Source organism: Arachis stenosperma, chromosome 2, assembly GCF_014773155.1.
Source record: "Arachis stenosperma cultivar V10309 chromosome 2, arast.V10309.gnm1.PFL2, whole genome shotgun sequence".
In the NCBI taxonomy this organism is placed as follows: Eukaryota; Viridiplantae; Streptophyta; class Magnoliopsida; order Fabales; family Fabaceae; genus Arachis; species Arachis stenosperma.
In genome coordinates this window covers 102,594,368-102,617,561 of record NC_080378.1, presented here as the reverse complement: position 1 = coordinate 102,617,561, position 23,194 = coordinate 102,594,368, and the positions used below count along the sequence as shown (strand labels likewise).

At 34.5% G+C, this 23,194-nt stretch overlaps 2 pseudogenes; both read right to left on the bottom strand.

Annotated features, from left to right (window-relative positions):
- Nucleotides 1–959: 959 nt before the first annotated feature.
- On the bottom strand, nt 960–4,010 carry LOC130963323 (receptor-like protein 7; annotated as a pseudogene).
- A 3,174-nt stretch (nt 4,011–7,184) lies between these two features.
- Nucleotides 7,185–10,902, bottom strand: LOC130961971 (receptor-like protein 7; annotated as a pseudogene).
- Between the last annotated feature and the right edge of the window lie 12,292 nt (nt 10,903–23,194).

Sequence of the window (23,194 nt, the reverse complement as noted above, 5' to 3'; positions counted from 1 at the left end):
AAACATAACTAAAACCTTCTTATAATACTTCTACTTCTTAATCTCCTTTTTGTAAAAAAAAAATTTTTAAAATTCTATCAATCAATCATTAATGATCCAGAACCAAAGAAAAAACTTTTAAATTGATGATTGTTAATGAATCGATTTTACTTAATGTTATTGACTCTTTATGCTAATTGTTCATGTTAAATTTAATGGTGGAATAATATTAAATTCGTTTGAAACATTTTTTAAATAAAATAGGATATTTTTAAAACTGAAATAGGACATTTAAGATATTAATGACCAAATTAAAAATTTAACATGATATTAGAGACTAAAATAATATTTTTTTTCTAAATAAAATTTTGAGTAATATTCTTTGCAGCCTGACTACTTAATCTTTTCAAGAATTTTGATATACATATTTAATTAAGTGGCTGAGCATTGTGGCTGATATAGTTCCAAAATTGGACTAATATGGTTATTTGGCAAATCAAGATATAATAGAATTTTCGTTGGTTTTTCAGAAAATGTGGAATTAATCAGCCTCCATGACCAAAATATATTTTTTCAGGTCATGGTTTTGTAATACCGTTATTATAGATTTTTCTTTTTTGAATTAAAGTTTAAAAAAGTGATTATAGATTATTTTATATCACGGTTCAAAATCATAAGTATAGGTATCTTTAGGTTATGATTTTTAAATGTAACACAAAAAGTTATGATCTAAAAGCTAGAATAATTTCATTATAAGATTATGTTTCAAAATTATGATCTTGAACATCTATTGTAATAATTGGGTGACAGATAATTTAATAGCACAATACAGAAATATAATTATTACGCTTAGTACAAACCAAAACCAAAACCAAAGACACACACATGATAATTTAATAGCACAATACATATCCAAAAGCTGAGAGTGAAAACAAGTAAAACTATTACATATCCCACATTTTTTTTTTCATACATCAATGGCATCATCAACAGTTTTTTGATACTAAAGAATGACTAATACCTCCTCCATACCAGAACCTTGTAATTTTGGCCTCCACGCCTTTCAAAGTTATATGAGTTAGTTGAGGAAATATCCGACAAAGAATTTTGTCCAGAAATTGACAATAGTGCACCCTCCATTTCTTCCAAAACAAGAGGGGTCCAAAGACAATTCCAAGCCCAAAAACCAATCCCATTTCTGCACTCACAAGATTCCAATGAACTTCACAAGCTAGGCTTCCACATTGTGGCATTTCAGGTGGTGGCAGTGCATGCATTCCATGATTTGGACTTTTGGTTAGTGGGGGTGCATACAACCCATCATTTCCTTCAAATGAACTTGCTTCAAATGACTGAAGCTGAGTACCTGTTGGGATCTTACCTGTCAGATGATTAAAGGAGAGGTTCAGATAGGATAGGAAGTTCAAATTGGCAAGCTCTGTGGGAATTTCTCCTTCCAATGAGTTCATTGACAGGTCTAATGACTCAAGCTGATTCAAATTCCCTATAGAAGATGGAATTTGACCTGAAAAAACATTGTGTGACAGGTTCAGCAAATATAGTGCTTTAAAATTCATTAGTTCTATTGGTATTGGTCCTTCAAATTGATTGTATGAGAAATCAATGGAAGTGAAGATTGTTAGGATTTTAACCAACTCCATTTCTTGACCTTTGCTTATGACCGTTACTGAATCTTGATAATATATTGGGTCACTGTTATCACGACCAAATTGGATATTGCTTGCTCCATCATCATTGGATATCATCTTCTTGCATCCTCTGAACCATTTGACAGGAAGTTCACCACTAAAGTTGTTAAAAGCTGCATCAACAATCTGAATCATGTTCCAGACACCATTGTCTTTAGGACATCCCATTGGATCATGGTATTTATTGTTCCGCAAAACCAGGACAAGAAGCTTGGATATGTGACTCAGAAAGCAAGGAAAGGCACCAACAATTTGATTTCTTCCAACATCTAATACCTCTAAGGCAGTGCAATGTGCAAGAGACTTGGGAAGTGGCCCGGCTAATCGATTTTCATTGAGAACAAGAGTATGTAGAGCACATGAACTTGGAAATGTGTCAGGGATATGGCCTGTTAATTCATTGTTCCCAAGATTCAATACCCCAAGGGTCTCACCTAACTTCATTAAACAATGGGGAACTTTGCCAGATATTTTGTTATGAGAAAGGTCAAGAACTTGAAGCTTTGAAGCACTGCACAAGGAATGAGGGATGCTGCCATGAAAACTATTGTTTGCAAGAGAAAGATAAAGTGTATTAGACATGTAATGACCAATGTCTACTGGGATAACAGAGCTAAAATTGTTGTTTGAGTAATCCACAACAGCAGCATAATGGAGAAAACCTGGGAATGGCCCTTGCAGTTGATTGAATTGAAGGAAAATCGTGTCCAATTTTTTAGTAAGGTTCTGCAATGGCCCTTCAAAATTAGTTAGAAAATTGTGAGAGACATCAAGATAGCCAAGGCTATCTAGTCTCCAAATCCAGTTGGGTACTGTTCCTTGAATCTGGTTATATGAGAGGTCCAGCTCATTTAAACCAGATTGGTACCTCAAGAAACCAGGGAAAGTTTTCAAGTTGCATGATGCCAAGTTTAGACTGCGTAGCTGTGGAAAGGTGGAAAGTGCAACATCTGTGAAATTCACATCATCTATCTTGTTGAATGAAAGGTCTAAATCATTTAAGTTTTTGAGTTGAACAAGTGCATCTATCTGCATTGCCCCACTGAACTTGTTTGAGGAAAGATCAAGTTCATTAATTCCACTATGTTGGATGATAGATGGAGGTATTGGTATTGGCCCTGACAATTTATTATTGCTTAAATTGAGAGAAGCAAGCCCTCTAAGCTGGAAGATAGGTGGTGGTATAGAACCTGATAGATTATTGCAACTTAAATCAAGGTACTCTAGTTTAGAGGTAAACACATCTATGAACTCTTCCAATTTACTAAATTGATTGTTGGAAAGATCAACATATTGCAATGATGGGATCATGAAAAGAGATGAAGGGATGGTGCCACTAATGGAATTGTAACTCAAGTCAATACTGGAAAGACTTTGCATTCCTTCAAAAAGAGCAGATGATGAAATTGGACCAACAAAGTTGTTGTTGGATAAATTCATTTCCTTGAGCTCTGTGAGTTTTGAAAATGAGATGGGAAGTGTTCCACTAAAGTTGCAATTATAAAGATATAATATTGATAAATTCACCATGTTACCCATAGAAAGAGGAAGTGTTCCAGAAAATTTTGTATGACCTACTATTATGGTATGAAGAGATCCATTGAGTGGAAAGTCCAAAAAGGAACCATGGAGGTCTTGATTTACTGAGATGTCAATATATGACAAAGTTGTAATCTGAAAGATTTCTGGAGGAAATGTTCCCATCAACCCACAGTCCGACATGCTCAATTCTTCTAGGCGAGGCAGAAGCAGCAAAGCATTGTACCATTCATGTCCCTCACCTGATATTGATACCCCATCCAGATACAATTTTCTGATACTAGTGAGGTTTTGAACAAGCTTTCGAAAATTTCGAACCTCGAGTGGTGAGTCTAAAGATATGCCATAAAATGAGAGATCAAGAGTAACCAACCTTGTAAGTTGAGAAATTTCTATTGGAACTTGTCCCACAAAGCCAGCATCTGACAAGTTCAAGTAAGTTAAGGTCTCCAATTTGTTGAATTTGGATGGAATGGAAGAATTGAAGTCATTGGAAGCCAAATTCAAACTCTGGAGATGTTGGAGACTGAAAAGGCTGCTTGAATTTTGTAATGCACCTTGGATGTTTTCCTCAATCAAATCAAGAGCAATAACATGACCCTCATCATCGCAGGTTACACCACTCCAATCACAGCATTCAATACTTTGATTCCATGTCTTCAACTTGGTGGAATATTCAGGGTCGAACGTGAGACTATTCTTGAATTGCAGCAACAAGGACCTCTCATCATCACAGGAAACCGTTGATATCATCAATAGCAATAAGATTGGTTGAATCTTCATTGCTTTATGAGAATATTTTGGTGTTTGGTACTGCAACTTGAAAGCTAACACCAATCTTAGCTTCATTTATAGTGCAACTCCAATGAACGTTCTCAGAAACTTTCGCGCCAAAATTAGTCTTGTGGAGTTTATTTTAATATTACTTTTTCATTTTAGTGATGAATTTATTGACTTGTGTGTCCACTGAATTTGCATTTCACACATTCATCAATCTTATTATGATATGCTTTTCACACTAACAATCAATGTGGTTGGAGAAACCTTCATATTATTTGAACTAAACCACTTCCTTATTGTGTATGTGTAATCATAACATATCATCGCATCAACTAATGTTCACTCAGCTTATATCTCAACTAATATAATACTTAATTCAATTTTTAACTACTACTTGATTAATCAACTTTGAATATTTCAATTCATGTGTTTTAATCACTGTATATCAACTTTTCATTACTTTAGCTAATAACATAAAATTTTACAAATAATTATTACAATGTTTTGGTTTCTTACAAAATTCAGATTAAAAACTAATTTATTGCAGATTTGAATAATTTTTGCAATTATTGTAGCATGTGATTAGTTTATTTCCCGGATAAAACCATCATACTAGAAGTTTAACTCTGATTTTGTAATTTGAAATTGTTCAAAATATATATACTAATTTCTAATCAAAGCATTGTTGTAAGTTTGCAACTCGCATTGTTGTAATTAGGTTATAATTTTTAAACATGACACAAAAAGTTGCATGTCTTTGGTGGAATTTGTGAATTGATTTAGTTGGAACTCCATAACTTGAGTCTCTCATTGTTTTAAGAGTAAAGTATCGTTTTTGTCCCAACGTTTGTTGTAAATTTTATTTGTAAAAGTGATTCAATGTTATCCTGCTTTCAATTACACATCATGAATACTTTAGTTTGAGTTTTAAAAATCTCTTCTTGAAGTTAGAATACAAATGTCTGGGATAGAATCGATGATCCATTCCGAAAAATAGCTCATCAAAAGTTGAAACTAATTCCTACAACATTTACATAATTCACTTTTCTAGGGACATAATTGAATCTAAACACAAATAATGGGTATAATATTAAAATCGAACATATCCAAGTGAGACCTAATTGAGAATAAATACATCCAAGTGAGAATAATTGAAAAATATAATCTGATTTGTTAATATAATTGATAATAGGATAACATTGAATCACTTTTATAAACGTTGGGCATACAAATAGGACGATTTAAACGTTAGGGATATAAATAGTACTTACCCAAACGTTGGAGACAAAAATGATACTTTACTTTTGTTTTAATTATGAAAATTTGATCCGTTGATAAACTATATATATAGTGGCTACAAGCTTCTAGAAAGTATATGCTATGGTTTATAGTGCACGGTGGCCAAGTGAGATCAAACTACCATGGATAATTATCCTCCACTTTCTCTGTAAGAGAGTATTTTTTGAACCCATAGAAATAACTTAATTCACTTCTTTCTTCTCGCTCCTTGTTTTTCCTACTAATTTCCTTTTTTATTTAAAAATGAATTTGATCCATTTTTTTGGATTTATCTATGTTTTTTTAAACAAAAGTTCAACATAATAAGGTGGAATAACTAGAGAATACAAAGTTACTAATCAAACACTTAAAAATTAATCCATAGTCATTTTTTGCATTGATATCAATCTATCATCAACTAAAAAGATAAAAATTAGCCCACTCTATGTAACTCCTAATTGACTTAATAACTTTCATACATATTATTATTTATGCTTTGAGAATTTTTATCTACTTTCGATTATATCTTTTAAATTTCCTTTTAAAAATTTTAAATACAAAAAAACTAAAAATAAAAATATAGAAAATAGATCTAAGCAACGGATTGTATTTATAACTTATGTCAATACCAATTCTTTGTCTAACAAATGAATACTACAATACTTACAGTCATAATGCAATAAAAACAAGAACTCCATGTTATGACATCTTAAGATATGCATCTTCTGCCATCACAATATAAAAAATAATTCAAGCCATTCAAAAGCTTATTCATATCATCATTGCTGTTAATTGTCCAATAAATTATTCTTAAACATGATTTCTTATGCCTTCAATCAAAAGAAAATTATAAAAAGAGTGAAATCCTAATCATCAAAACTAATAACTATAACTTATTACTGGAATATCTACTGATCATGATTCATGCACCTTAGATTTCTGTGTTTTCCTACACCAAATTCATATACTTCATGAGTTTAACTGCCCAAAGATGGAATAAACCCTATTGTTTAGTCCTACATTCTCCACCGCTTGTGGAAAGAAATTGGTAGAATCATAGTTTCAAATTTCAATCTCAAAAGAAAATTCCAATTCTATGTACATATAAAAGTCCTTTCAATTTCAAAAGAAAATTTCAGTAGTGATTTTGTTGAAAGAGTAGTGATTGACGGTCTTAATTCATTATCTGAATATTTAAACGAGCGACTAAAAATTCTATTATATATATATATATTTTTTAAAAACATAAAAACATAAAAAATAAAAGTTTTCTCTCGATTAGATATATCATATATCTCTTCCTCGTTTATCAGTCTAGATCTGACTCAAATAATTTTATCCTAAACTCTCTTAACCATTAAGCCGGATACAATTATTAGTTAACTACCTTAATTAGCCTAGAAATTAAAAGCCCTAACAATTGAAAAAATATTTATTTTATTATTTTTAATTTGATGAAAAATATATATATATAATAAATATATCTAGTTATCCAAATGAAAAATGCTAGAAAACTATCAAAATTTATTATTTTTAACCATCATTTGGTCAGTAATAATTTACATTCATATTTGTATTTGCAAGTATTTGCACACAAGAATCAATACAAATTGTACCTATATTTATCAGAGTTTGTACATATAAATTAATACAATTTGTATCCATATTTTACCGAATTTACACATATAATTTTGGGCAAGCACTTGACAATAATAATTTACAGATATTTGCACACAAGAAACATATAATTTACACCTATATTTACTAGAATTTACACACATAAATCAATATAATTTGCAACTACATTTTTTCAAAATTTATACACAAACGATAATTTAGTATTTATGATGACCAAATAACGGCTAAAATTATAAAAAAGAGTTTCTCTATCCAAATACCCGACAAGTTCAAACATAATCATTAAAACTAAACATAACTTTCTACAGTAACTTATAATGCATCCATCTCTGAGTTTTATGTCTTCCCCTCCAGTGCATTATTCATACAATAAAGCATCTTATCTAGCAGGACATTCTCCATGGCTTACAGAGAGCAAGAGACAAAATCATGGTTCCAATCTCATAAAAATTCACTGAGTTTATCAATGGAACTATTTGCATTAGCATGGATAACTTAAGTACAACAAGGACACATGATAATTCAATAGTATAGTACATACATGAAATAAAGCTAAAAGTGAAACAAGTAAAATATAACATATCCCACAATTATTCTTTTTTTCTGTTGTTTCTGCTCATGCATCAATAGCATCATCAACAATTATAGATACTAAATAATATGACTAGTACCTCCTCCATACCAGAACTTTGTAACTTTGGCCTCCATGCCTTTCATACTCCAAACTCAGATGAGGAAAGATCCAACAAAGAACTCTGTCCAGAAATTGCCAATATTTGAGCTTCCATTTCTTACAAAACAAGATGGGACCAATGACAACAGCAAGGCCAAAAATGAAACCAACTTCCACACTAATAAAATTCCAATCAATTGCAGAATCTTGCTGCCCAAATGAACCGAATGTGTCATGAGTAGCACTGCAGTTTGCAGTCAAAGGGGGTCCACATAATCCGTTATTACCAACGAAGGAAGTGTTGAGAAACGATTGGATTTGGGTACCTGTGGGGATTCTTCCATGCAGCTGATTGAAGGAGAGATTCAGGACTGAAAGGAAATTCAAACTTGCAAGCTCAGTGGGAATTTCTCCTTGTAATGAGTTCTTTGACAGGTCTAGTGACTCAAGATGTTTCAAATTCCCTAGAGATGATGGAATCTGGCCAGAAAGAGCATTGTTCGATAAGTTAAGCACATAGAGTGCTTTGAAATCAAACAGTTCTTTCGGTATTTCTCCTTCGAAATGGTTAGATGAAAAGTCGATGGAAGTGAAGATAGTTAGAATCTTAACTAACTCCATCGTTACACCTTTGCTTGTAACTGTTACCGAATCCTGGTAATATTTCGTACCAATAAGTACCTCAAATTGGAGATGATTTACCCCAGAATCAGCCTTGTTTTCATCATCCATCATTGCCTCCCATGTTCTGAACCATTTTCCAGGTAGAGCACCATTAAACTTGTTAAAGGCCAGGTCAACAATCTGAAGAATTTTCCATGTATCACTGGTTTTTGGACATCCAATGTTGCCATGGAAGTTGTTATCTCGCAATACTAGCACACGGAGAGTGGAAATGTTCTTCAACAAACATGGAAATCCATCTGTAATTTGATTGTTCCCAAGGTCCAACATCTCTAGTGTTGAGCAATTACCCACAGATTTTGGAAAATGCCCTTCTAATTTATTTCCATGGAGATCAAGAGTCCTCAGAGCACAGGAAGTTGGAAACAGATCAGGGATAGAACCTGAGAGATTGTTGTTGCGCAAGTCCAGCACATCAAGCATGTGACTTAATGTCATTAAACAAGAGGGGATTGTGCCTGAAATGTGATTATGGGAAAGATCAAGAACTTGAAGACTAGAGGCATTGCAGATGGAATCAGGGATGCTGCCACGAAAATCTGTTGTTCGCAAGAGACAGATAAATTGTGGCAGACAGGTAACCGATTTCAACTGGGATAATGGAGCTGAAATTGTTGTTTGAGTAATCTACATAGACGGCAGATTTTGGGAAAACAGGAATCGGCCCTCGAAGTTGATTGTAGTGAAGGTCAAGGACTGCTAAATTGGAATGAAGATTCTGAAGGGGCCCTTCGAAATCAGTTAGAAAATTGTGAGACACATTAAGGCTTTGAAGTTCTTCAAGTTTCCAAATCCAGTTGGGTACTGATCCTTGAATTTGGTTGTTAGAGAGGTCAAGAGAGTTTAATCTAGACTGGTACCTCAAGAAACCTGGGATGGTTGTTAAATTGCAGGAAGCTAAATTTAGAGTGAAAATGTTTGGAATTGAAGGTATATTTAGATCCACATTGACCGATAAGTTGTTGTATGAAAGGTCTAGTGTGGTTAAATTTTTAAGCTTCAAAAACTCATCTAGCTGCATCAGCCCATTGAACCTATTTGAAGAAATTTGGAGGGTAGAGAGTTCCCGGAGTTGGAAGAGGGATGATGGTATTGGCCCTGATAGATTATTGCTACTCAAATCAAGGAAAACTAATTTAGAGGAAGATACATTTGTTAATTCATCTAACTGACTGAAATGGTTTTGCGAAAGATCAACACTCTGCAATAATGGGAGTCTAAAAATAGATGAGGGAATTCTCCCACCAATGGAATTGTAACCCAAGTTAATGCTGGTCAGATTGTGGAATTCTTCAAAGTGAACAGATGATGGAATTACACCACTAAAACTATTATGAGAAAGATCTATGTGGGTAAGTTTTTGGGCCTTGCCAAATGATGGAACTGGACCTGTGAAATTGTTACGTGACAAATCCAGGTAACTGAGCTCTGTGAGTTTTGACAGGGAACTGGGTACTGTTCCACTAAATTGGCAGTTAAAAAGTTCCAATGTTGATAATTGGGTCATGTTGCCAATAGAAGGTGGAAGTGCTCCATAGAAGCTAGTATTACTTACTATTATGGTATGGAGAACTCCGTTGAATGGTAAAATAGGAAAGAGGCCATGGAGGTTGGAATTGTATGAGATGTCAATGAATGACAGAGTTCTGACCTCGAAGATCTTTTGAGGAAACACTCCCATCAACCCACAATTGGAAAGACTGAGGATGGTCATATTTTTCAAACTGGCAAAGGCTTCTGGCACTGGAGACGAGAAATTATTCATATCAAGAATAATGACCGAGAGATTCTTAAGACCTGTTATTGAAGATATAAATGGTCCTGAGAGATTGCAATCTCTCATGCTCAATTCTTGCAGGTTGGGTAGTAGCATCAAAGAATTGCACCATTCCTCTCCCTGAGATGTCACAGTTACACCATCCAGATACAATTGCCTAATCCTGCTGAGATTGCGGACAAGCATTGGGTTCTCAAGTTTCAGCTCTTCTCCTGTTAAATAGGAAAAACTTGAGATATCAAGAGTCACCAATCTTGTCAGCTGAGAAATCTCTATTGGAATCTGCCCCACAAAGCCAGCATATGCCAAATTCAGGTAATTTAAATTCTTCAGTTTGTTGAATGTTGAAGGAATCACAGAACTGAAATTATTATCTTGCAAATTTAAGCTCTGGAGATGTTGAAGATCGAATAGGCTGCTCAAATTGTTGAATCCTCCAGTGATTGATTCTCCACTGAGATCAAGACCAATAACATGTCCCTCATCATTACAAGTAACACCACTCCAATTGCAGCAAGCAACACTTTGATTCCACACCTTCAGTTTGCTTGAACTTTCACTGTTGAAAGTAAGGCTGTTCTTCAATTGCAACAGCAATGATTGCTCATCATCTTCAACACAAAGGCCAGCAACCACACAGATTGATATCACCAAAAAAGATAAGAATTCTTGGAGTTTCATTGCAGAGAGTAATAACACCTGCACTTCCAAGTAAAAGTTTTAAGCTATAAAAAGAGAAATGTAAATGGTGTTTTCTTCTGAAGGGAAAGTGTTGAAAACTCGCGTAGTTTTTGTGGAAAGGTTTCTCAATTGTACACTTTCATGATGAGTTGACTGCAGAGTAAACTATGTATATCTCCCAAATGTAATTGCTCTTTAATATCCTGGGCTGGAAAACTGAACCAAGAATCTTGACAACTGGTTCATATAATTGACACTTTCAACTCGTTTAATATTTTGAAGTGAAAATGCTAAAGATATTTTCTTACATAGCTCTGGATATTAAAATAGACTGCTGCATATTTGTTGACCGTCTTACTAGTTATTTTGTTTGATTAGTGAGTCAATGTAAGACAAACCCTGTGCTAACTGATAATTGTATTTCGGAAAGCTTGTTGTTACTTTGTTTTTATTTTTTATTTTTGGTATACCGTTTCTTTCTCTTCAAAGTTGAAAAAACAAATGCAATTTTTCAGGGTATAATATTAGGAAAAAGTTGTCCAACAATTCAAGAGAAACTGCCAAAAGGGAAATTCTATAGATGAAAAGCAACACAATCATATCTGATGGATCGCCTTGAACTTGAGAAAGGGGTTTGAATCAAGTTAGCTCAAAATTGAACGTTTTAAGTTCTGTTTTTGTAGAAGCTAAAAATGTAAGAAATTTTTTCGTTTTGTCTCATGTGTAGAAAAGAAATAGAGAAGGGAAGAAGAGAAAGAGACCAGCATGTATCCTGGTTCGGATTTTAAGTGCCATAAATTTTACGTCCAGTCTCCACCACAAGCATGGTTGAATTTTCACTATAATCTACTGATTACAATCACTAATACTATTGAATTACAACCTAAGTCAATTAGTATCTACCACTAAGCTTTCTTTACCAAAACTTAGCTACCCAAAGTGTTGTCTCAACTTGGAAGAGAAATCTAAACAGATTCAAACTCACTAAGTGCTAACCCAACTTGGCAAAGAGAATTAATCCTAGTTCAACAACTCAAATACACAGAATTTCAGTGGCTCTTTCTTGCTTCTTTTGCCTTTTCTCTCATGATTTTTTCATTCATATTCAGCCTTTTTCTCAATACAAAAGATGACACAAGACAGTCATAACACAGAAAATTAGAAATGAAGCTCTAGTAGAAGAAAAAGAATTCAGCTCAAGTGTGTAGAGATGCTGTTCTGAATTTTGTTCTCTTTTTCTTGTCTTCTAATGTGGAAGTGATGCGCCTTATATTATCAGCTTGCTCTCTAATTTGCCTCTTCCATTTTCTTCTCCAGCTACCCGTTGGAGCTGTCTCTTAGGACATGCAGTTCTTGTTCATCTTGCTCCACTATCCTTGTTGGTTGAGGAACTATTCCACCATCTCTGCTGTCCTTGAATTTGCTTTCTTCCTTGGCATGCTCTTCTTTCTCCCTCTGCTCTATTATCTCTGCTATCTGATGAGCTGCACCACTACTTCTGCTCTCTTGCAAATTTGTATTTTGGTCTCCCATATTCTGAAATTTGTTTTACTGATGTCGTTGAAGTGATGTGTTGATGTCCTTGTGTCTTGAGGGTGTCCGAGCTGTCCTTGTTGCGTTGTTATTTCCTTTTTGTTCCAGCTGTCCTTGTTTTTCATGATGAAGACAGATGTCCCTCTTTTCACTTGGCAAATGCATAGCCTTCTATTTTGCTGTCTCTTAGGACTGGAAAGACTCAACGTAGTTTTGGACTTGGATACGGACTAGGAATTTAGGCCGATAGAAATAACTTTTTGATAACCAGCTAGGTGTCGAGAGAAAAAGTAAGTTGTGATAGATTTAGTGTTAGAGACTGAACCAGTTTCGATTGTATTACGAAAGGTGGAACCATTAGAATCGGCAGAACTTAGGAGCTAGATGAAGCGAGTATTAGGGACAGTAAACCCGTCGTTTTAATACCAACCTGCCTTATAACCTTTCTCGTCGAGTCTATCTTGTATCTTCCGCTTTGCGTAGATTTTTAAGCTATAAGAATATCCTGGATTTTGCAAACTGAGCATGTCAAATCTTTCTGTTTTTCTTTGACATGTTTAAAAAAGGAAGTTACGTTAGCGTGAATCTTTTCCATTTTATATCAATTTTCGAGGGCGAAAATTTTTATAAGGTGGATAGAATGTAGCAACCCTCAGTTTTAAAAATATAAATATAAATAAGTTATAATTTATTTTATAAAATTAGAATTTCTTATTTTTAGAAAATTATTTTATTATCAGTAATTGAACTAATTTTATAATAATTTGAATTTAATCAAATCCATATTATTACTATTATTATTATTATTATTATTATTATTATTATTATTATTATTATTATTATAAAACATTGGATATAATTATCATGAGTATTATATGTACTATAAACTTATATAGTTTTGCTCCCTAGTATTATAAAATCATTGTTGTTATTATATTACACTACGTTGTTGTTATTATTATTATTATTATTATTATTATTATTATTATTATTATTAAGTATGGAAATGAAAGACGGTTTATATTTTGGTAATACGTCCAATATAGTTTATCCTTATCATTATATATATATCATATTAATTTACTTCAGATATTATAAATATAATAATAATATCATTCTTATAGTAATGATTATACTGGTACGCTAACAAAGGATTATGAAAAGCAGTAAGAATGAGAACGGGAAAAAAGAAAGAAACGAAGGAGCGTAACCGAGAGAGAAAGAGAGAAAACGGAAACCTCCACCAAACTTTTCCCTTCAATTTCTTGCAATCCGTAACTCCAATCAAAAATCTAATCCGGTAAAAGTATTCATATCTTTCTCTTCTACACGTTGGCACCACTTTTGATCGGTGGAAGTTGACGGTGACGTAACTCCTCTATCTCTTGAGTTCGGCCAACAGGAGTTTTAGGAGGCACAGACGATTCTGGACGTTTTCTTCTTCGATAGCTCGATCAGAAAGCTTTTCCGAAGCTTTGAATATTTTGATTCCGTACGAAGGTATGGTTTTGGTTTCTCATAGTTAATGTTTAATGTCACGTGAAAACTTAGACTAGAAGACCTTAAGATAGGAATGAAATGAATGAATAATTGATGGATTGTGTATATTGTATAAAATGTGAGGTTTAGCTGTTGTCAATAATTTGCTGTTGAAGTTGGTCGGTTTGGAAAAAGATTTAATATTGGTATTTGTTTGATTTTGAAATAATTTGTTACTGGAAATAATTTGAATGACTGAGAGGTGTTTGGTTTGATAGTTGGGACCCTTGATGGGTGGCAGAAACTTGAGTCTTAGAGGAGATATTGCCAAAATTTCTATAAGAATTGGAGTTTTGATTTGAGGTATTATTTTAAAAGGGAAAGAGATTATTATGTGGCTTGTGTATTTGAGATTATTTGTTGACCCTCTGTCGCAAGATGTGACCGGGCACTTTAACTCCCCGGATTCCCCCATGGGCATGCATATATATATGAATATTGAATATTATATTTGAGCTTGGAGTTCAACTCCATGGAATATTATTGAGCTTGGAGTTCAACTTCATGGAATACTATATTATTGAGCTTGGAGTGTAACTCCATGGAATATTATTGAGCTTGGAGTGTGACTCCGTGGAATATTATATTTGAGCTTGGAGTATGACTCCATGGAATATTATTGAGCTTGGGGATGCGCGCACAGAGGGACTGTCCAATGGTTAACTACCAGGACTTGTCGGGTTGGTTGTATAATCGACAGATGAGACTCATCAGCCATAGGACAGGCATACATCATATGCATTTGTTTGCTTTGTTTGGGTGTGCATTGTTTTAGTTTGCTTAACTGTTAAATTCTGCTTATCTGCTACTTGATCTACTTGCTGTAAATGCTCCTCTATTTGTGTTTTTCTTGTCTGTAATGTTTGTCTATGTAATTGAGAGGCCCCTTGTCTGGCGAAGGAATGACGAGGGTTGTTTCACCAGTGATTCAGAGGATTAGAAGTGACAGAAAGTAGAATGTTGGGTTAAATTTAGATTCAGAACTAGAATACCTTAGACAATTTACCTAACTTCCGGTTTAGTTGAATTCTTAAGCTGAAATCTGAGTGTCGAAGTTCTAGGAATGCCTCTGTCTTTCCCGAGACCTTTTATATTAACTATGTGGGCACCTTTACCATACTGAGAACCTCCGGTTCTCATTCCATACTATGTTGTTGTTTTTCAGATGCAGGTCGAAAGGTATCTCATTAGGCGTCTGGTCACCTGAAGCAAAGTGGTTACTGTGTTATTTTGTTGTGCAGTGATGTATATACACGTACTTAGCTTTCTCTCCACATAACTTATTCTTTTTGATCCTCTTAGAGGTTTATGGAGAGGCAGGATTTTATTTATGTACATCTTGGGTTTTGGATATGTATATATATGTAAATATTCTCCGGCTAGCCTTGATTTTGCAGACTGAGTTAGGAGCTTGTTATTTGGTACCTATGACTTTCGATTCCTACTTTTATTGTGTTATGTTTTATAGTTATAGTTTGCCTCACACGCAAGTTGTTCCGTTTCCGGAGCGTGGCGCTTTTCATTTTGCGATTTTGTTTTACCCATTTTTCAAGGCTCCTAGTCTATTATATTCTTTCTACTATTATAAGAATTTATTTTAATTTTTAGCAGTCGTAATACCTTGCCACCTCTATTTTACGACTTAAGCGTAAAGTTTTGGGTGGTAGGGTGTTACATTATGGTATCAGAGCAGTTCGTTCTTATAGAGCCTGAGGGATGGACTGATTATGCTTCTGGGCATACTCTGTGTGTGTGTATGTGCTATTAGGATATCTGATTGATATATGTGGCATAAATATTCATGAGCATGCATCTGGAACTTGAAGCATTAAACTTATGATATTGAGACTGATCAACTTAATATCACTTGTTTGGTGTGAACAGGGACCAAATGTCGTCTCGTGGATCCGAACGAGGTATTCAGAGAGGAAATTCCGTGGTTGAACCATTGCAAGGACGTCGACGTGGAAACCCTAGTGCTAGTACAAGTAACGTAAGTCGATACTATATGTCTATGACCCTTACTGACTTCCTCAAGAGTGGTCCACCTCGGTTTAACGGAAACGCTAATGCCCTGGAGGCTGATCAGTGGTTTCGAGAAGTGGAGAGGTTTTTGTACACTCAGCATGTTCCTGAAGTACAATCAGTGGAGATAGTAACTTATATGTTGGAGGGAGATGCTCATAATTGGTGGCAAGAGTTGTGTCATACCTTGCAGATGGAGTTAACGGATGTCCCTTGGAATAGATTCAAGACAGAGTTTTACGGTAAATATTTCTTGCATGCGTTTCGCACTGCAAAGGAATTGGAGTTAATGCAGATGAAGCAAAATGATATGTCCGTTGCTGACTATACCCGTGAATTCGATAATTTGTGCCATTTCTCAAAAACTTGTCAAGGAAATGCAGCAGATTATGAGGAATGGAAGTATGCTCAGTATGAGAAAGGACTAAGGAGAGATATCTATAATTACGTGTATCCTCAAAAACTAACAAATTTTACTGAGTTGGTTAAGAAGAGCCAGCTCGCAGAGAATTGCTCCATCAAGTGGACACTGCTACAAGAAGGCTTTGGTGAAACTACTCCAGAGGAGCCGCGTAGGTACAGATTGGGAATGTGCTTTCGATGTGGAGCACCGGGACACATGTCTAGGGATTGTTCCCGTAGGAGAGCCGCAGATGCGAGTTGGCCACGACAGGATCGAGGTAAGTATGATACCAAACGTGTAGAACGGATTTGTTCTGTGTAGAGCTAGGACTCCGCTTTCGTTTAGGTTACATAATCGAATTGGGAAGTTTAGGACTGGAAAGACTCAACGTAGTTTTGGACTTGGATACGGACTAGGAATTTAGGCCGATAGAAATAACTTGTTGATAACTAGCTAGGTGTCGAGAGAAAAAGTAAGTTGTGATAGATTTAGTGTTAGAGACTGAACCAGTTTCGATTGTATTACGAAAGGTGGAACCATTAGAATCGGCAGAACTTAGGAGCTAGATGAAGCAAGTATTAGGGACAGTAAACCCGTCGTTTTAATACCAACCTGCCTTATAACCTTTCTGCGTCGAGTCTATCTTATATCTTCCGCTTTGCGTAGATTTTTAAGCTATAAGAATATCCTGAATTTGCAAACTGAGCATGTCAAATCTTTCTGTTTTTCTTTGACATGTTTAAAAAAGGAAGTTACGTTAGCGTGAATCTTTTCCATTTTATATCAATTTTCGATGGCGAAAATTTTTATAAGGTGGATAAAATGTAGCAACCCTCAGTTTTAAAAATATAAATATAAATAAGTTATAATTTATTTTATAAAATTAGAATTTCTTATTTTTAGAAAATTATTTTATTATCAGTAATTGAACTAATTTTATAATAATTTGAATTTAATCAAATCCATATTATTACTATTATTATTATTATTATTATTATTATTATTATTATTATTATTATTATAAAACATTGGATATAATTATCATGAGTATTATATGTACTATAAACTTATATAGTTTTGCCCCCTAATATTATAAAATCATTGTTGTTATTATATTACACTACGTTGTTGTTGTTATTATTATTATTATTATTATTATTATTATTATTATTATTATTATTATTATTATTATTATTATTAAGTATGGAAATGAAAGACGGTTTATATTTTGGTAATACGTCCAATATAGTTTATCCTTATCATTATATATATATCATATTAATTTACTTCAGATATTATAAATATAATAATAATATCATTCTTATAGTAATGATTATATTGTTACGCTAACAAAGGATTATGAAAAGCAGTAAGAATGATAACAGGAAAAAAGAAAGAAACGAAGGAGCGTAATCGAGAGAGAAAGAGAGAAAACGGAAACCTCCACCAAACTTTTCCCTTCAATTTCTTGCAATCCGTAACTCCAATCAAAAATCTAATCCGGTAAAAGTATTCATATCTTTCTCTTCTACACGTTGGCACCACTTTTGATCGGTGGAAGTTGACGGTAACGTAACTCCTCTATCTCTTGAGTTCGGCCAACAGGAGTTTTAGAAGGCACATACGATTCTGGACGTTTTCTTCTTCGATAGCTCGATCAGAAAGCTTTTCTGGAGCTTTGAATATTTTGATTCCGTACGAAGGTATGGTTTTGGTTTCTCGTAGTTAATGTTTAATGTCACGTGAAAACTTAGGCTAGAAGACCTTAAGATAGGAATGAAATGAATGAATAATTGATGGATTGTGTATATTGTATAAAATGTGAGGTTTAGCTGTTGTCAATAATTTGCTGTTGAAGTTGGTCGGTTTGGAAAAAGATTTAATATTGGTATTTGTTTGATTTTGAAATAATTTGTTACTGGAAATAATTTGAATGACTGAGAGGTGTTTGGTTTGATAGTTGGGACCCTTGATGGGTGGCAGAAACTTGAGTCTTAGAGGAGATATTGCCAAAATTTCTATAAGAATTGGAGTTTTGATTTGAGTTTTTATTTTAAAAGGGAAAGAGATTATTATGTGGCTTGTGTATTTGAGATTATTTGTTGACCCTCTGTCGCAAGATGTGACCGGGCACTTTAACTCCCCGGATTCCCCCATGGGCATGCATATATATATGAATATTGAATATTATATTTGAGCTTGGAGTTCAACTCCATGGAATATTATTGAGCTTGGATTTCAACTTCATGGAATACTATATTATTGAGCTTGGAGTGTAACTCCATGGAATATTATTGAGCTTGGAGTGTGACTCCATGGAATATTATATTTGAGCTTGGAGTATGACTCCATGGAATATTATTGAGCTTGGGGATGCGCGCACAGAGGAACTGTCCAATGGTTAACTACCAGGACTTGTCGGGTTGGTTGTATAATCGACAGATGAGACTCATCAGCCATAGGACAGGCATATATCATATGCATTTGTTTGCTTTGTTTGGGTGTGCATTGTTTTGGTTTGCTTAACTGTTAAATTCTGCTTATCTGTTACTTGTTCTACTTGCTGTAAATGCTCCTCTATTTGTGTTTTCCTTGTCTGTAATGTTTGTCTATGTAATTGAAAGGCCCCTTGTCTGGCGAAGGAATGACGAGGGTTGTTTCACCAGTGATTCAGAGGATTAGAAGTGACAGAAAGTAGAATGTTGGGTTAAAGTTAGATTCAGAACTAGAATACCTTAGACAATTTACCTAACTTCCGGTTTAGTTGAATTCTTAAGCTGAAATCTGAGTGTCGAAGTTCTAGGAATGCCTCTGTCTTTCCCGAGACCTTTTATATTAACTATGTGGGCACCTTTACCATACTGAGAACCTCCGGTTCTCATTCCATACTATGTTGTTGTTTTTCAGATGCAGGTCGAAAGGTATCTCATTAGGCGTCTGGTCACCTGAAGCGAAGTGGTTACTGTGTTATTTTGTTGTGCAGTGATGTATATACACGTACTTAGCTTTCTCTCCACATAACTTATTCTTTTTGATCCTCTTAGAGGTTTATGGAGAGGCAGGATTTTATTTATGTACATCTTGGGTTTTGGATATGTATATATATGTAAATATTCTCCGGCCAGCCTTGATTTCGCAGACTGAGTTAGGAGCTTGTTATTTGGTACCTATGGCTTTCGATTCCTACTTTTATTGTCTTACGTTTTATAGTTATAGTTTGCCTCACACGCAAGTTGTTCCGTTTCCGGAGCGTGGCGCTTTTCATTTTGCGATTTTATTTTACCCATTTTTCAAGGCTCCTAGTCTATTATATTCTTTCTACTATTATAAGAATTTATTTTAATTTTTAGCAGTCGTAATACCTTGCCACCTCTATTTTACGACTTAAGTGTAAAGTTTTGGGTGGTAGGGTGTTACATTATAGTATCAGAGCAGTTCGTTCCTATAGAGCCTGAGGGATGGACTGATTATGTTTCTGGGCATACTCTGTGTGTGTGTATGTGCTATTAGGATATCTGATTGATATATGTGGCATAAATATTCATGAGCATGCATCTGGAACTTGAAGCATTAAACTTACGATATTGAGACTGATTAACTTAATATCACTTGTTTGGTGTGAACAGGGACCAAATGTCGTCTCGTGGATCCGAACGAGGTATTCAGAGAGGAAATTCCGTGGTTGAACCAATGCAAGGACGTCGAGGTGGAAATCCTAGTGCTAGTACAAGTAACGTAAGTCGATACTATAGGTCTATGACCCTTACTGACTTCCTCAAGAGTGGTCCACCTCGGTTTAACGGAAACGCTAATGCCCTGGAGGCTGATCAGTGGTTTCGAGAAGTGGAGATGTTTTTGTACACTCAGCATGTTCCTGAAGTACAATCAGTGGTGATAGTAACTTATATGTTGGAGGGAGATGCTCAGAATTGGTGGCAAGAGTTGTGTCATACCTTGCAGATGGAGTTAACGGATGTCCCTTGGAATAGATTCAAGACAGAGTTTTACGGTAAATATTTCTTGCATGCATTTCGCACTGCAAAGGAATTGGAGTTAATGCAGATGAAGCAAAATGATATGTCCGTTGTTGACTATACCCGTGAATTCGATAATTTGTGCCGTTTCTCAAAAACTTGTCAAGGAAATCCAGCCGATTATGAGGAATGGAAGTATGCTCAGTATGAGAAAGGACTAAGGAGAGATATCTATAATTACGTGTATCCTCAAAAACTAACAAATTTCACTGAGTTGGTTAAGAAGAGCCAGCTCGCAGAGGATTGCTCCATGAAGTGGATACTGCTACAGGAAGGCTTTGGTGAAACTACTCCAGAGGAGCCGCGTAGGTACGGATTGGGAATGTGCTTTCGATGTGGAGCACCGGGACACATGTCTAGGGATTGTTCCCATGGGAGAGCCGCAGATGCGAGTTGGCCACGACAGGATCGAGGTAAGTGTGATACCAAACGTGTAGAACGGATTTGTTCTGTGTAGAGCTAGGACTCCGCTTTCGTTTAGGTTACATAATCGAATTGGGAAGTTTAGGACTGGAAAGACTCAACGTAGTTTTGGACTTGGATACGGACTAGGAATTTAGGCCGATAGAAATAACTTTTTGATAACCAGCTAGGTGTCGAGAGAAAAAGTAAGTTGTGATAGATTTAGTGTTAGAGACTGAACCAGTTTCGATTGTATTACAAAAGGTGGAACCATTAGAATCGGCAGAACTTAGGAGCTAGATGAAGTGAGTATTAGGGACAGTAAACCCGTCGTTTTAATACCAACCTGCCTTATAACCTTTCTGCGTCGAGTCTATCTTGTATCTTCTGCTTTGCGTAGATTTTTAAGCTATAAGAATATCCTGGATTTGCAAACTGAGCATGTCAAATCTTTCTGTTTTTCTTTGACATGTTTAAAAAAGGAAGTTACGCTAGCGTGAATCTTTTCCATTTTATATCAATTTTCGAGGGCGAAAATTTTTATAAGGTGGATAGAATGTAGCAACCCTCAGTTTTAAAAATATAAATATAAATAAGTTATAATTTATTTTATAAAATTAGAATTTCTTTTTTTTAAAAAATTATTTTATTATCAGTAATTGAACTAATTTTATAATAATTTGAATTTAATCAAATCCATATTATTATTATTATTATTATTATTATTATTATTATTATTATTATTATTATTATTATAAAACATTGGATATAATTATCATGAGTATTATATGTACTATAAACTTATATAGTTTTGCTCCCTAGTATTATAAAATCATTGTTGTTATTATATTACACTACGTTGTTGTTGTTGTTGTTATTATTATTATTATTATTATTATTATTATTATTATTATTATTATTATTATTATTATTATTATTATTATTATTATTATTATTAATTATAAAGTATGGAAATGAAAGACGGTTTATATTTTGGTAATACGTCCAATATAGTTTATCCTTATCGTTATATATATATCATATTAATTTACTTCGGATATTATAAATATAATAATAATATCATTCTTATAGTAATGATTATATTGGTACGCTAACAAAGGATTATGAAAAGCAGTAAGAATGAGAACGGGAAAAAAAGAAAGAAACGAAGGAGCGTAACCGAGAGAGAAAGAGAGAAAACGGAAACCTCCACCAAACTTTTTCCTTCAATTTCTTGCAATCCGTAACTCCAATAAAAAATCTAATCCGGTAAAAGTATTCATATCTTTCTCTTCTACACGTTGGCACCACTTTTGATCGGTGGAAGTTGACGGTGACGTAACTCCTCTATCTCTTGAGTTCGGCCAACAGGAGTTTTAGGAGGCACATACGATTCTGGACGTTTTCTTCTTCGATAGCTCGATCAGAAAGCTTTTCTGGAGCTTTGAATATTTTGATTCCGTACGAAGGTATGGTTTTGGTTTCTCGTAGTTAATGTTTAATGTCACGTGAAAACTTAGGCTAGAAGACCTTAAGATAGGAATAAAATGAATGAATAATTGATGGATTGTGTATATTGTATAAAATGTGAGGTTTAGCTGTTGTTAATAATTTGCTGTTGAAGTTGGTCGGTTTGGAAAAAGATTTAATATTGGTATTTGTTTGATTTTGAAATAATTTGTTACTGGAAATAATTTGAATGACTGAGAGGTGTTAGGTTTGATAGTTGGGACCCTTGATGGGTGGTAGAAACTTGAGTCTTAGAGGAGATATTGCCAAAATTTCTATAAGAATTGGAGTTTTGATTTGAGGTATTATTTTAAAAGGGAAAGAGATTATTATGTGGCTTGTGTATTTGAGATTATTTGTTGACCCTCTGTCGCAAGATGTGACCGGGCACTTTAACTCCCCGGATTCCCCCATGGGCATGCATATATATATGAATATTGAATATTATATTTGAGCTTGGAGTTCAACTCCATGGAATATTATTGAGCTTGGAGTTCAACTTCATGGAATACTATATTATTGAGCTTGGAGTGTAACTCCATGGAATATTATTGAGCTTGGAGTGTGACTCCATGGAATATTATATTTGAGCTTGGAGTATGACTCCATGAAATATTATTGAGCTTGGGGATGCGCGCACAGAGGAACTGTCCAATGGTTAACTACCAGGACTTGTCGGGTTGGTTGTATAATCGACAGATGAGACTCATCAGCCATAGGACAGGCATACATCATATGCATTTGTTTGCTTTGTTTGGGTGTGCATTGTTTTAGTTTGCTTAACTGTTAAATTCTGCTTATCTGTTACTTGTTCTACTTGCTGTAAATGCTCCTCTATTTGTGTTTTCCTTGTCTGTAATGTTTGTCTATGTAATTGAAAGGCCCCTTGTCTGGCAAAGGAATGACGAGTGTTGTTTCACCAGTGATTCAGAGGATTAGAAGTGACAGAAAGTAGATGTTGGGTTAAAGTTAGATTCAAAACTAGAATACCTTAGACAATTTACCTAACTT